The 15,899-nt window shown below is 39.4% G+C and overlaps 1 long non-coding RNA gene across 1 annotated transcript in view; it reads right to left on the reverse strand.

The window, feature by feature from the left end:
- Positions 1 to 4,922: 4,922 nt before the first annotated feature.
- The window catches only part of LOC149749614 (uncharacterized), a 39,189-nt gene continuing 28,212 nt past the window's right edge, over positions 4,923 to 15,899 (reverse strand). Inside the window, exon 3 of the long non-coding RNA XR_016392739.1 lies at positions 4,923 to 4,980. This is a non-coding gene — a long non-coding RNA (uncharacterized LOC149749614). The remainder of the gene's footprint in view (positions 4,981 to 15,899) is intronic.

Genomic DNA, 15,899 nt, shown 5'->3' on the forward strand with positions numbered 1-15,899 from the left:
TTGTGCAATATAGGGGACCCTGTGACAGGGTATCCGCTCTAGTGAACCTCATGAAAAAGTTGTATTTCAGTGCTTGCCTTGACAGAGGATATTTGACACCTAAGAGAACTGAGAGAGGCAGCATCAGCTAAACAAACAAACAACAACAAAACTCTGCTCCTTTACTTTTACTGTCTCCCACTTCATGCCTTCTGTTAAAAGAGTGGGGAAGGAGATGCATCAAGGATGGAGAGGAACAGACCATGCCCCCCCCCCCCCACTTCCAATCCTGGCTATGGAATCACTGGTTGGGCCAGATCTGGTGGGAAGGGAGAAGCTTGGAATTGGATGAATTCTTTATAACGTCCTATTTAAATATGACTCAGTTTTTTTTAACCCTAATATTCTCTAGTACTCAGAAAAGGTATGGGATCTGAGAGATCATCCAGATTTAAGGAAGGACAGGAATTATTTAAAAGACGTGGTAGGGAAATAAAGCTCTTACCTGATTTCACCCTATGAAGTTAACCCATTCAGTACATCAGTTACATGATTACCCTTGAATCTTTTCTTCCTTTATGATTACTCGTTCATTTTGGGGAGTGTGGGGGAAATGGGGAACTGTTTCTACATTTGTGTTAACACTTCCATTCAAGAAGAAGACTGTGGAGTATCATTGTTGACCATTTTCTACATAATTCCCATGAGCTTCAAAGAGCGAAAGAGGTTGGGATGGAAATGGGAGGTCTTTCTCTGAGCTCTGTGTCAAGGGAAACATTAGATTTCTTCCTTTGACTAATAACCAGGAGAAAGATGGAAAGTTTCTATAAGCAGATTATATGTATCACAATTATCACATAGAAACATTACAGAGCGAGATAGAGGATGGGTTGGTACAAAGGGTCTTTGGTTTGAATTTCTTTTAAAAAAAGGGAAAATGATGGCATTTTGGTATGATAATGGAACATTGAGTAAGGTATTATAAAACATTATATTTTATAAGGTTTGATTTAGGAGCAAGAAATACTTGTGTTATGTTACATTTTGTTTAACCTGAATGCAGCTTAAGTCAGACTTTTTCCTGACTGTATAAAGATTTATTTACAACGAACAAGAAATATAATAACCATAGCAGAGTAGATATTTTCATGTGAAACAATGACTTTCTATCCAGCAGCTCATCTCAGATTTAAATATATTTATGGGTCTAAAAAGATTCCTCTTTATCTCTCTGAGCTTCAGCCTATATTCTAAATTGCTGTGTATGAGAGAGTAGATTTCAACTATGAATTTCCACTGTGTTGAGGCAAATGGCCAAATGATGACAGCAAGGGAGCAGCAAAGGCTGAGTCTGAGCTGCATGGAAATCCACCTACGTAGTGTCTTCTTACTTACCCTTGCAGGGCTCTTCAGGGAAATACCTCACCCCCTTAGGAAAGCTCCCTGTCAGGGAACTCAGGGTGTACACAGCAATGGAGAGGGGCTGGAAGCCCCATCCCACCAAAGAGAACATAGTAGGAGCCTGACTGTGGAAAGAGGTCAGTGGACTTCTCTGCCTTCCCACCCAGAATGTAGTCTTGCTGGTGAAGGTCACCCTTAATGTACTTTATTTTCCCTATTCTTGTGAAAGTAAGGGAGGAGAGTTTTGTTCTGTCTTTGTTTGTTTGTTTAGCTGATGCTGCCTCTCTCAGTTCTCTTAGGTGTCAAATATCCTCTGTCATGGCAAGCATTGAAATGCAACTTTTTCATGAGGTTCACTAGAGGGGACACCCACTTCACAGGGTCCCCTATATTGTACAAGTCCCTGATGGGGTGACATAGTCTCCAGCTGAACCCGTAAAGTTCCTCCCTCGCTCCTGTCCCAGCTGGTGCATCTCTATTTCCCCACGTCTTTGCATAGAGCAGTCCTTTCAGTGCACCTTGATCCTAGCTACCTTCTTTAGTTTAGTATTGAGTTGCTTGCTGGGAAACTCTTGCTTTTCCAAACCACAGAAGTGAAGTTGGCCCCCACTGTTGTCCTCTTTCCTTATCTTATATTGAGGGATGTTTCAAACATTTTCCCACCTTCATCTTCTCCAGGTGAGGAGTCTTGTGTTCATATGTGCTCCCAAACTGCAAGACCCCTGAGCTCTGCCAAGAACTCTGTTATGCTCCTCTTCTCTGGTGGCAGCATGGGCAGGCCTACTGTTTCTATGGGGACTTCGGTGCAAGTTGGGGGATGAATGAAATAAGAGTTTCCTCTTCTGGAAAACAACTATTCTTTCTGAGTAGCTGTCTTGGCCTCCCCTCACTTGATGTGGTGGCAAGGAATTAAAAACACAGGGCAGGAAGGGTAAATGCCACAATGTTTTCAACTATGAAAGATCCTTCATGAAGTTTCCTCTCTGTAATAGATCTCTTGCCTTCTCTTATATCAACTCTTAGGTCTGATTGTCACTGGAAGTTTTATAGAGGTTTGTAGAGAGTTATCTAGCTTCTTCCTTCAGAATATGATAGAATTTATTGCCCCCCGTTTCCTCAGCTTAGAGGCTTTAAATGAAATTCTAAGACAGCTGGAAGTCCCATTCGATATCCTGTTACAATAAAACCCACAATTAAGCTAAAATGACATGAAGACTTAACAGTTTGAATTTCCCATTTCTTGGCTGTATTTCAAAATTAGTTTATTTGTAGAACCTGCTGTAGTATGAGTTACTTACCAGAGAATGATAGAATGTTGGTTCTTGAAGGAACTTTGAAATTCTCTTAGTTCAGTCACTCCACTTAGCATTTAACATAACTGAAAAAAAAGAGATGTTAAATAGCTTAATTAAAGGCCAAAAATGTATGTTTAGTAGGTTAAAAGAACTTTTTCAAGTCTTGGAATTTTTAAAATCATCATTCAACTAAACACCAGGACTTTTCTTAATGTAATCTCCAAGATCCACTTGGAGGCTGAATTTTCAAAATTTGCTGGAAACGTAAATCTCATGTAGTCATATCCATTTATTTGGCAAGTCAAATTTGACTCCAGGACAGCAGAGTAGCAGAATATCTTATAGATGCTTGAGGCCACAGCTAAACATGTGAGAGACTTTGAGAGTGAAGGAGACAGGCTTGAGGAGCACCTTGGTGATCTTGTGCAATTCCTCCTTTGTTACTTCCTTGAGAGATTGAGTATACTTGAGATTTTGATGGTAATGTGTTTAAACACAATAAAAAAATAAAATTACTATTCTTCTTTTAAATGAGTCCATGCATAGGCTGGACAATGAGGAACCCAGCTTACATTAAGGTTACCTAATTATTAAGCCACCGTTAACAGTACATCTCATTAAGAAGCTGCAAAGGATAGTGGTTAAGAGCATAGGCTCTGGAGTCATACTTCCTAGGTTTAAACCTGTATTTGCTACTAACCAGCTATAAAATTCTAGCAGAGTTGCTTGAAGTCTGTGTGCCAGAGTTTTCTTATCTACCAGTTGGAATTAATAGGTGTGCTCATCTCATTTTGGTACCATCGTAAGCACCAAATGCTGCATCTCCCTTGAGTTAATAGAGTTCAACCACTTAAGCTTAAATCATTAAAGATAATAAAAATGAAAGTTAACTTGGTAAGCAAAATATTTATTTTGTCATTTACGGTATAAATTACATTAACTTAATGAACATTAATGTTGCATTCGCTGTATGATATTTTGTGACTTGTTCTTCCTGTCTGGATAGCGTGACAGAAAACATGTTGAGCATCGGGAATAAATATCATGATATTAATATATCAACAGATTTAATCAGTTAATCAGTGAGATCTGAAAGCACGTTGTATACTATAAAGCCCTATAAAATATAAACAATAATTATTATCATAAACCCAATCTTGCTAGAATCCAAATTAACCTGTTAACAGGTGTTTATTGAGTATGAGCTAAAATGTAATGCATGAAGATGATTTGATCATCTTCAAGGGCTAATTTGATCATCTTTTTGTCAACTTCATTAAAGAATAACTTTTGTTATGATATATTCTTCACATGCTGTACCAAGGCCCATGAAATGTGAAGTAAGTACTATGTAGTAGGCAAAATTATGGCCCCCTAAAGATGTTCATGTCCTAATTCCTATAAGGAAAAAAAAAAAGGTCTTTTCAGATGTGATTAAGGTTAAGCACCTTAAGATATGGAGGTTGATCTGAATTATCACATAGGACTAACCTAATCACTTGAGTCCTTACAATGAAAAACCTTCTTTGGCTGTGGTCAGAGTCAGATGCAGATGTGAGTATGGAAGAAGGGTCAGAAATATTCAATGTTGCTGGCTTTGAAGTTGGAGGAGGAGTGTCAAAGCCAAAGGATACCATGGCCTCTAGGAGCTGGAAAAGGGAAAGAAATAGATTCTCCCCGAAAGCTGCCACAAAGGAACATAGCCCACAGAAACCCATGTCGGATTTCTCACCTACAGAACTGTACAGTAAGATGATAGACTAGTTTTCAGCCACTAAGCACGTGATAATTTGTTACAGCAGCAATATAAACTAGTACAGACTTTGGTACCTAGAAGAAGGATGGTGCTGTATCAAATAACTGAAATGTGGAGGTGGCTTTGGAATTGGGCATTGGGCAGAGGCTGGAAGAATTTTGAAAAGCATGATAGAAAAAGCCTGGATTGTCTTGAATAGGCTGTCAGTGGGAATTTGGATGTTGATGACTCAGCTAGTGAGGACTCAGAAATGAGGAACATGGTAAAGAATACATAAATTGCCTTAAAGAATACTTAAATTATTGTGAAAGTAGTGTTGTAGTAATATGGAAGGGAAGGTAACTATTGGTGAGAGCTCAGAACGAAATGAGGAACTTTTATTAGAAATTGAAGAAGAGGGGATCCTTGATATATGGTGGCAGAAACCTTAGCAGAATTGTGTCCTTTAGGTATGTAGAAAGCATATTTTGTAAATGATGAAGTTGGCTCTTTACCTGAGGAGGTTTTCAAATAAAATGTTGAAGGTGCAGCCTGGTTTCTTCTTGCTACCTACAGTACAATGAAAGAAGAGAGATAAATTGAGGGGATGAACAGAACCAGGGTGTGATGATTTGGGAAATTCTTAGCCTATACAATTTTCAAAAGGTGCTAAAAATAAGAGATTCAATATCGGGAAAGTGTACTCTAAAGAAAAAACCAAGGGTATTGCTGTACAGCCTTTGCTAATAATTCAGAAAATATTGAGATTAAAAAATACCCTCATTCAAACCAGGAGCATTCAGGAAGCTTAAGGGCATCGACCCCCAGCCATCTCAGCAAAAGCCTATAACAAAGATGGGATTATCTAGAAAAGATCTGCAGATAAGCCTGACTGTGGAGTGAAGGCTGTGACATACACAGGCATCCTGGGGCCACTTGCTAGACTCCACAGTGCCCTAAAGGAGAGAAATGAGAAGGGCCCCTGTGGGTCTGGATATGGGCCTGTGCCTTTCCCCCCTGGACTTGCCGCCCCAGCTAGTTCTTTGTATCCAAGAGGAGGGAGTGTATGGAAAATTTCCATGAGCACTTCTGGTTCTTGGAACCCACATAAGTCTTAGGGAAGTACTGCATACAAATATGATCTAATACTTTCAGTGAGGTCTGGAACAGCAGTCTGTGGTCAAGCATATGTTTTATTTATTTTGGGGGGTGGGGAAGGGTACAGAAAATGCATGAATTCTCATAATAGTGAAGTAAATCAAGATTATAAGTAAATTCAATTCCAGTGTTGCCACCAAATGTATTATGAAGAAAAACTTTCAGCTTTCAGAATTTGGAAGATTTGGGAATTGCAGAGCAAGAGAAAGCAAGTAAGAGAGAGAGAGAGAGAGAGAGAGAGAGGGTGTGTGTGTGTGTGTGTGTGTGTTTGTAGAAAGAAAGAGGGTGAGAATGGGAGAGGAATAAAGAGAGAGAGAAAAAAAGCAGAGATAGATATTCAGCCATACTGAGAAATCAAAGCAAGTGTTTTGGGGTGAAGTATTAATTCTGTCTAAGAGAGTCTGAACTGGGCCCAAAACAGTGGGTAGAGTTTTATAGAGGGGCCATGGGAGGTAAGGGAACATTCTAGGTAAAAGAAGCAATATGGACAAAGTAGCCAAAGACTGAAAGTGAGAGGTACACTCTGAGGGCAATGAGAAGAATGATGTGGCTGGACCGTGGGTACTCAACAGAGAATGGTAGGAGAGAGAGCTCCTGCCAGATTGGGAAGGCAAAAGAGTGTGTGGTTTGTTCTGCACCAACATAAGCCATCAGAGGCTTCCAGAAAGAGAGTACCATGGCCAGGTCTTCCTGCGGCCCTGTGGTAAAGCATGGGTGCATCTAGAAAACTGTGCTTCTCCACAATTTCTCTGAAAGCCCATGAGAGACCAAACCTTGCCATACCATGCCTAGAATTCCCTTGATGCCCTCTGGTCCAAGTTCAGCTCTCTTCCTACATCAGGTTGCCTTCACAGCCTTCTGGCCTCACTAGGTATTCCAACAAAGTATCTTTAAGGATGAGATTTCATTCTTAAATAAATTACATTTTTTAAATCTATTGTGTACTCCAAGTCCTTGGTCCTGTTCTTGCCTTTCCATTTGGCAAGTTTCCTCCTGGCTGTAGCAGCCATTTCTTCCTGGGTCCCACCAAATTCTGTTCTGTTAGCAACAGTGGACTCTGACTTGGAACAGAGAGAAGATGCTGTTTACAAGCTGAAGGAACATACTGCCAAGGTGAAATATTCTCCTTCCTCTACCTAGTTCCTCCCACCCAATACTGTTCAAAATATAGAGGAATTAAGAGGGCAAGAGCAAATTACACACACACACACACACACAAATACACAAATATAAGTTAGAGGTGAGGTGGGATGAAAGCAGGAAAGAAATGAAAACAGTGTGTTGTGCTGTCAATAAAATGGCACGTTTTCCCTGCAATCAAATGAAAACAATTCTTGATTTTGATACTATGAGAAGATACTATGAGAGATATTAATGATCCCAGCATTCACCCTACAAGACACATTTTGAACAGTCATTTGAAATAAGCTCTTGGTGAGTATTAAAGCATCACTGGTTTTAATTTTCTCATCTGTCTCTTGAATTAGATGTTTGAAAGTTGGTCCTATTTCAGATTGTTGTATGCAGGAGCAGAGTCCCACAGCTCCCAGAACCAAGGTGTCCTTCTGAATGTCCTTCACTTCACAATGGGATTTGAGTAAACATTTTTGGTGAAGTGCTTTTTGATCTATTAACACAGCTACCATAATTACATCACTTCAAAGCACAGGCAAAAGTCACAAATCTATCCTGAAAGAAAATAATTATCTTAAATTGATTTTAACTATATTGTAAGAGCCGAGGAATAACTGTCCCACACAAATAAATAAAATTGTATAGGGCACAGAAGCTTGGAATTAGAAAAAATATTAAAATTTAGATCAAACTAAATTTATAGAATCAACAGGGTGATTTTCTGATATTGGCAGTGAGTTGGTCATAATTGTCATTTAAAGAGTCTCCATCCATGCTTTCTTTTTTTGTGCTGTGACTTCTCTTGGACCAACAGTGAGACAGAACTTGGGCAAAGACGTCTTCATTATTCACTTCCCAAAGGAGAGTTCAGCAGGTTCAGTTTTATAAATCAAAGTGGTATATGAAAATGTAATAAGGGCAAGTAGTTCGTACTCTCGTAATTTTAGTTACCTTCTAAAAATACTGTTACCTGAATCAGCCAATCTGTTGCTTGACCTCTGACTCTACTTTCACTAGAAAACCTATGGATATTACTTATTGAAGGGGCAAGTGGCCTTCTATAAAGATGTAGATCCTAAAGACTTTGAGCACTTAATGTATGTCGTGTGTTTCATCGAGACTCATCCTGATTGCTGTGGGAGCTCTTAGAACCTTTTATTCTGTACCACTGTCAATGTTTTAGTCAATTTGTGGTTGGCTTTTATTTATATTTTTTGGTGAGTCTCCAGTCTAACCACAATTTTAATCATGTTATATGCTCTTACTAAAATTTATAACCCCAGGATGTGCCAACTGTGGTTGAATCATTCATAAGATTCTACCCTGGGTCATGCTAGGTGAATCCTTTAATGGACCTGTCATTAGTTGTCATACTGCAGGGTCTGAGACAAATTCTCCAGCAGCACAGTACCATGGGTTAAGGAATAGACTTTACTGAGGGCAGGAGAAACTGATGAAGACATGAAGTAGCAAGAAAATGGGAGGTACACCACCCCCACTACCCTGCCACCTTCTCACCATCCCAGGATGCTTTGCTGGGACAGTTTATGTTCCTGTTCTTTCCCACCTCCCATTCTCTTTTATGATGGTTCAAGTACTAATGCAACTTTGCTATTGGGGGATAAACAGAGATCTTGATGCCATGTTTGAGGGACAGCTGTTTCCAGATGTGGTTTTGGAAACCAGCTACCCAGTGCCTGGTCACTTTGGGGCCTACCTTGCAGCCCCCTTCTTCAAAAAAGAAGTCACTGTTCTGTGGGAAACTGAGCTTTGGAGCAGCCCCTCCTATAGGAAGAAGACTGCCCCCCAACTCAGCTAGGTCATTGTAAGCAGTGCCAAATGGACACCAGGGGTCAGTTTCTGATGCTACAGATAATTGCACCTCACACTGCCAGCCCTAGGATAGCAAATGCCACAAGACATTCAACAACAGTCCCTTCAGCTGGCCAAAAAAGAATATACTTCTATCTCATACATTCCTTAATTATATTCCTATATCCTCAATGCATGCCTGCCTTCATCATTCCATACTTAGAAAGTTCCAATAGCCTTATAGCCAATCTTTGTGTCTATATTTCCTTTCCTGTCTTCCCAGTTAACTTTTCTTTCTGTAGCCTAAATAGCCCTTCTGACTTTCCTCTCCATGGATACTAATAGTGTCCATCCATCCCTGAATGTCCTTGGCACTTTACACCCATCTACTGATGCAGGATGCCGAGCCCCCTGCCAAGTTTAGCTCCCTCAAGAATCTGGAATCCCCAGAAGCTCTCCCCGTGTCTTCTCCTGCCTGCCAATGCTGCTCTGCTAAGAGTGGTGGGGCCCTAATATTGCTCTGTCCTGCTCATTAGGGTGCCATCATTTCTCCTGATGTTCTGTGGAGCATAGTATTTCTCTGCAGGCAGCAGCCCTGAACTCCCTTGTGAGAACAACACTCTGTAGAGTTTTGCAACAGAGAAGGGAAAGTGGACTCTGTCCCCTGTGGGCCCTGCTCTCTTAGATGGCTCCAAGGCTCCATTGTGTTACAGAGCATGTTGGTGCTACCTATGTTGGTACTATGTACAATTCATTCTCCTATTAGGAACTTGACCTTTATCTAGTTGCCTGCAATTGACGTGAATTCTAGCATGAGCTACAAAGCTGATGCTGTACTCAGATTCTTCCATCTTCTCAGCTAAGCAGTGGCCTTTCATCAGGCTTATTGTGCCCAGTTCAGGCACTTCAAGAGGTCCCAAGTGTCCCAGGCCACTCTTTATCAACACTCTTACCCACCCAGCACCCCTTATCCACATTCTCTCTCTCTCTCTCTCTCTCTCTTCTAATGGAGTACTCCTCACATTTCCCATTTACGTCCCCTGACCACTTTTGAATTCCCAGCAATGTCTATGCTCAAATTAGGTATTCATCACATTCTGAACATAATGAATGCCTTCATATTTTAAGACTTTTAAAGACTTTCCATTATATGCATCATGACAGTGCTCTTAGAGAGGCCCATATCATGCTGCACAAATTTTTTTTTGCCTGATTTCCTGCTACCTGTAAGCACCCCAACCTCTACATAGCAGTCTAATGTTTGTGTTTCTCAATGTATTTGATTCTCACACCTCCAAGGGCTCTACAAAGGATGCATCCTTTCTTGGAGCAAAGTGACCTCAATCTGTCTATTTGACAAATGCCCACTCAATCATTAAGATACAGTTCAAAAGTCACTTCTTTGTGAAGCTTTCCTTGATAGCTGTAGTTGCTTCTTCCTCTGGGCCCCATGGGCACTTGTTCACACTGGAGAACTTGCTTCTTGTGTGGTAATTACCCATGAGCAGAATCTTTCTCTCACATTAAACCATACATCCCTGCTGGACAGGATGACCATGACTTACTCAATTGTATATCTCAGTTGAGTGCACAGAAAATTAGCAGGTGCTCAATGTTAATTAAATGATGGCAAAGTGGGAAAAGAACACTAATGATTATACACACATCTTTATTTACAAAGCACATCTACCTGATCATCGTGAATGAACTCCCCACCAAATTTTCCACCTCTCTAGTGGATTATTTGTTGTGTTTCTGTCACTGGCTGAAGTGTTGTAGAGCCAACAGGTTGCTTGATGGCTTTGCTACAACAATTGAAGGGGTAGCCCTGTTCTGAGCATAAGCAGGTAATAAAGATGGCAAAATTCTGAGGCATGGAAAAAAAGCTAAATGATAGCTTAGAAGGAAAAAGATGGAAATGAGTAGAGGAAAGTTTGGGAGGAAAAAGAGCTAGATGACCTCACAGTTTGGAGACACAGAAAGAGTAGTTGATGAGCTAGAAATGGAAGAGCTGGGGACCACTGGACAGGGGTGCTGAGCAAGGGAAGCTGAGCTGTTCTATGAAGGTTCTGTTCTCCCCTCCCAGTCTGCAGAAGGCAGTGTGGTGTGGGGTAAGCCTCATTCAGCAATGCTTCAGCCACATGAAGGCCAAGAAGACATGTTGGTATTTTATTAATATTAACAAAACATCAGGAAACAAAGAAGTCTCATTAATTTGAATTCTACTAAAATAAAATTTGTGGTATTTTAAGAGAATGTGATAAAATAAAGCTTTATGCGCTGTGCAGAATTTACTATGCAAATTATAGTATAAATAATTAATCTACTTAAGAAAATCAACTGCTTTCAAGTACCCTCAAGTACTTTAGAAGCACTGATTACATAAAAACAGTGATTAATTTTCTTCTTCAACAAGTGACGCAGTATGTTCTCCATAAACATCTATCAGACTACAGTTGGTATAACATATTTTAAATGATAAATGTGTCTGTAAGTAACAGGACTGCATTTCTTGAAAGGTATTACAACTTTTCTCCCACGCAAAATCACACTCTGCTCGGAAAACACTCATTCGTAGGTTTAGCCCCTTCATTGTTTTAATATATATTGAACCCCTGCTCAATTCCAGGACTTGTGCTTACCAGCTGGGGCTGCAGTAGAACCAAGCTCAAATCTATTTGCAAGTTGCTAAGAGTTTAGTTGGGAGTTTTATGTATGCAAAAATGTCTCTGATACAAAAGCTAAAAACCTAAAAGTTCCACAAGGGAGAGGTATGCACGAGCTCTTTGGGAGTTCCAAGGGGGCAAAGATTGGATTAATTAATTCATTTCCTTTGTTTATCCTTTCTAGGATTTTGAATTTCAGGGGCCATACAGATTAAAAGTATAAGATATTCTCTACCCTCAAGGAGTTTACAGTCTAGAGCAGGGTTGAGTAGAAGAGATTGAGAGCATGTGACAGGGACATGCTGATAATTAATTAGTGTGAGAAGTGGATGATCTCCTACTGCCTGAACTGAGTATTCCAGCCTCCTCAGCAGCAAGGCTGTGTCTTGAGGGATAGATAAGAATTTATCAGACATTGGAGAATGTCTCCTCCACTTTCCCCATCCCCTGCAAGGAAAAATAACCCAGTGAAAGGAAGTAGCATAGAAGATTCCAGAAATATTTAGTAGATGGTGAAGCCATATGATGGGGAAATGAGTGGTGATTTGATAAGTAAAGCTGGAAATGTCTCAGTTTTCATGATAGGAATAGATAGTTTGTTTGGGGTTGTTATTCAACCAGATCTGAGGAGAATAAAATCTGAGGTGGTCTCGGGCTCCTGCCCAGCTCCCCCATAGTGACAGAACTGTCTGTATCCAGCAAGCCATGAGCACAGTTCATTCATCACCACACTTGCTGAAGTAACCTCTCATACACTTGCCATTGACTTCGGGGGTGAGGACATCAGCTGAAAACCGTGGAGGGGCACCTCATAGTAGTTTTAACTGCTTGGTAAATTGAATTAAGCATTCACAGAATCCAAAGAACCATTCTTCCCTACATTTCCCTTGACTCATTCAGATGTTACCCTTTCCCTGATTTTATTGGTGGTGACCCCAAATATGAATTGGGAAGAGTACTCTCAATGTCAGAGTCACCTAACTCCTCCTTGGGGAAATCCACTTCTCCCCACCTGCGCTGATATATCATCTGGCCTCGCCTCATAATAATACAGGCCTTGCTCACTTTAGTGGGTACTTTTTCTACCCATAAAAATCATGTTTATTGGGCAACATATGGTGATTCATACCCTTTAAAAGTTTACAGTCTGAAAGAAGAAATGATGATATGAGTGAGAATAAAGAGAGCACCTGAAGGAAGAAGTGGCACATTTTTTAAAATTTTAAATAGAGTATGGAGAAGGAAGAGAGGGGGGAATGCGATGTGGGGATAAAGCATGGAGGGGACACGTGGCAAACCTGCCACCAAATGAAAACTGCAGTAAGGATTGAACAAGCAAAAAAGCTAAAAGCAAAATATAGATTTGAACACAAATGAGCTTTCTTTATCCTTCTTCTTCTTTATGCCTTAATTATAGACTGAATTTTATTCCCACATATGCTGTCTTGCTATTTTTACACTGAAGGTTATCATCAACCAATATTTCCTTTCCAAAATAATGTTTCCTGTAAAAGTTTACAACAAAGACATCCTTTCCCCTTTTTGGGTGGTTTATTCTGAATGAATAAAATATATTTGATTTGTGCTGGGTTTCACAGGTGCTGGTGTCATAGCTGTTGGGCATCGCAGGTGCTGACTTCTGATATTTTCCATGCAGGTGATTTTATAAATAGTCACCAACTGGTGTAGTTCTATATTTCTGTAGATTACATTTATTGTTGTTGGGATATTTTAGTAAAGGAAAATATTTAGGGAGATTCTTGGCTGTCTTCTAATACTTCCATTTTACAGATGTATTATAGTTTCTTCGATTTATTCGCTTAGTAATTCTGGAAACATAAGTCAATGTTTTAGATATTTTATCACTATAATCCTTCAATGCCCACCAGGTCCTGGGTAATGTAGATACACACAAAGACAAAGTCCTTCCTTTATACACTGTCCTGAAACATGGAAGCATGGAGTCTAGGGCATTTCTTGTAACATTATAATTTTATGAGCTTGTCTGTTATTTACCAAGTCTAGAAAGAGTAAGATATGGAGCCAGTTAAGTTGGAGGCAAAACGTGGCAGGATAATTTACTGAGGTACTCAGTTGTGTTTTGTTCTTTCTGCTGTAAAAATGATGAGTTATTTTTCTCTTTACCATCCCAAGAAGCTTACATTTCTCATTCCCATGCCTGGTCTTCAAACAGCCATGTGACTGTAAATGTATCTATCTTATTGGACTGTCACAAACATTATTTTGCATCACTTAGTTGCAAATATGCAAGTGAGATGGTGGTTTCTATGGTGGTCCTTCAATATCTGAGGGGGATATTTGTTCCAGGACCCCTGCGGATACTCAAATCTCTTATATAAAATGGCATAATACAATGAATATAGTCAGCCCTCAGTATTTGTGGGTTCCCCATCCGCGGATATGGAGGGCAGACTATATTTGTATAATGAACCCATCCAGCACCGCTGTTTCTCAAGGTTCAGGGAAGCAGAATCACTTCTACACATGTGGGAGCAGTTTTACCTGCTGGCACCCTCTAGCAGAAACCTTCTTCCATTTTCCTGTACTCTCCAGACAGTTTGTAAGAGGGGTAATCCCATGGGTGTTCTGCAGCTTCTATTTTTGGTTCTGTAACTGAAACCGTTATTGACCACCTTAGACTTTGGAACCTAGATTCAGAACATGAAGCTTCTTAGAATGGGGGAAGATGAAATATCTCTCCTTCATTTCTGCAGTAGAAATGACAAAACATAAATATCTCTGTATAGTATGCTTACACAAAAAGAAAGGGAAGGTACGGCACAGGGAATACAGCACAGGAAAGATAGAGCACAGGGATAATAACTATAAATGGAATATAATCTTTAAAAATTACAAATTGCTATGTTGTACACCTGAAATTTATATAATATTGTACATTACCTACACCTCAATTTTTTTAAAAAAATGCCAAAAAATAAGGGAAAGGTAGTACAAAAGGAACAGAAAGTTAGGTTCTACATAAACTATCAACCGTCTAGTTATAACTGGGAGACTGAAGTTAAGCTGGTCACAGTGACATTTTTATGTGCAAGGGAAATTTTTGTGTACAGGAAAAAATTATTTAAAGTTACTTGAATTTGAAGTTAATACTGAATTTATTAAAGTATAAATTTTACAATGTAGTTTTCCTTAACCCCTTAAATTAAACTTACAAATATTTTTATTTATAATAATCATATAAAATAAGAGCAATTATTTTTAAGGGATCCTTTGAATAATTTTTGCTAAATTCAAGTTTACCAAATCTAAGTGTGAACCCCATTAAACAATTTGCCCTATTTACTAGCTTAGTTAATCCCCTTAAACATTAAATTGCATGTATAAATTTGCTACAATTAATTTAATGTTTAAACACTTCACATGTCTGATTTGGTGGATTTAGAACCCTAACAAGCAAACCCTTCCAAATATGAATATGCAATTTCTTATAAATCTAGTTGTTTGTAAGTACATTTATAATTTCAAACTTTTTATACATATCAATAGTTTTAACAGAATTAATAAATTTTATTTTAACTTTCAACTTAAAAAAATCACAAGTAAAATTATTTTTACATTTGGAACTGGATTTCAGATTAATATGTTGGATTTTCTAACATTGCTAACTTTTCTCACACATTACAACCATTAAGAAAAATCAAATATGGAAATTATCTTGACTTTCACACTAAAGTACTAGTACTATGCATTTAATTTATTTCATTTCTATATTCTAAACTTTCCCATGGATAAAAACTACCTACTCATGGGGCTTCCGTGGTGGCGCAGTAGTTGAGAGTCCGCCTGCTGATGCAGGGGACACGGGATCGTGCCCCGGTCCGGGAGGTTCCCACATACTGCGGAGCGGCTGGGCCCGTGAGCCATGGCCACTGAGCCTGTGCGTCCAGAGCCTGTGCTCCGCAATGGGAGAGGCCACAACCGTGAGAGGCCTGCGTACCGCAAAAAAAAAAAAAAAAAAAAAAAAAAGAACCAACTCTCTACTCATAAAGAGAATAATTTGACTCATGTGAGTGATGTAAGGTTTATTATTAGCCAGTGATATTTGAACAGGACAGAGGTCTCAAAAGTCATGTGTTTTTAGAGTGTTGCCACTTGTGGCACAGATGGGCACATTGTGTACTTCCTATGATCAATATAACTGCTGGGGACTCAGATTCCTTCCATTTCAGTGAAGTCTGGTTTCTCCTAGATTTAAATTCCCCCTGCATACATCTTCATTCCTACAAAGGGTGCAGAAAGCATTCTTCACTACTAGATTGGATTCTTCCTGTCTAGCTTTCAGGACACTTAAAGGCCATTTAATATTTCTCTTTTGTAGAAGAAACCCTGCACTCCTTACACAATAACAGTTAACTGTCTCACAAACCTCTTATATACCTTCTGAATTCTCTATTCTTATTTTTCCGCATCTTTTCTCTCGGGCTAGGCCCCATCCCTAAGTATTTTAATATCATCCATTGGGTTGTGTATACCTCACTACCATCATCTGACTCAGAAGTCACCTGAATATACTCACGCTACTGAAAAATATAGAGAGGTCTGGGGTGGTCTTCATAAACTGTGGGTGAAGTCTATATCCATAGAAATGAGTTTGTGGGAATATTGTTGGTAAGAATGTAAATTGGTGCAGCCACTATGGAAAACAGTATGAAGGTTCCTCAAAGAAGTAAAAATAAA

Source organism: Delphinapterus leucas, chromosome 3, assembly GCF_059928025.1.
Source record: "Delphinapterus leucas isolate spDelLeu-1000000601 "Yukka" chromosome 3, BTC_Dleu_Yukka2, whole genome shotgun sequence".
Taxonomy (NCBI): Eukaryota; Metazoa; Chordata; class Mammalia; order Artiodactyla; family Monodontidae; genus Delphinapterus; species Delphinapterus leucas.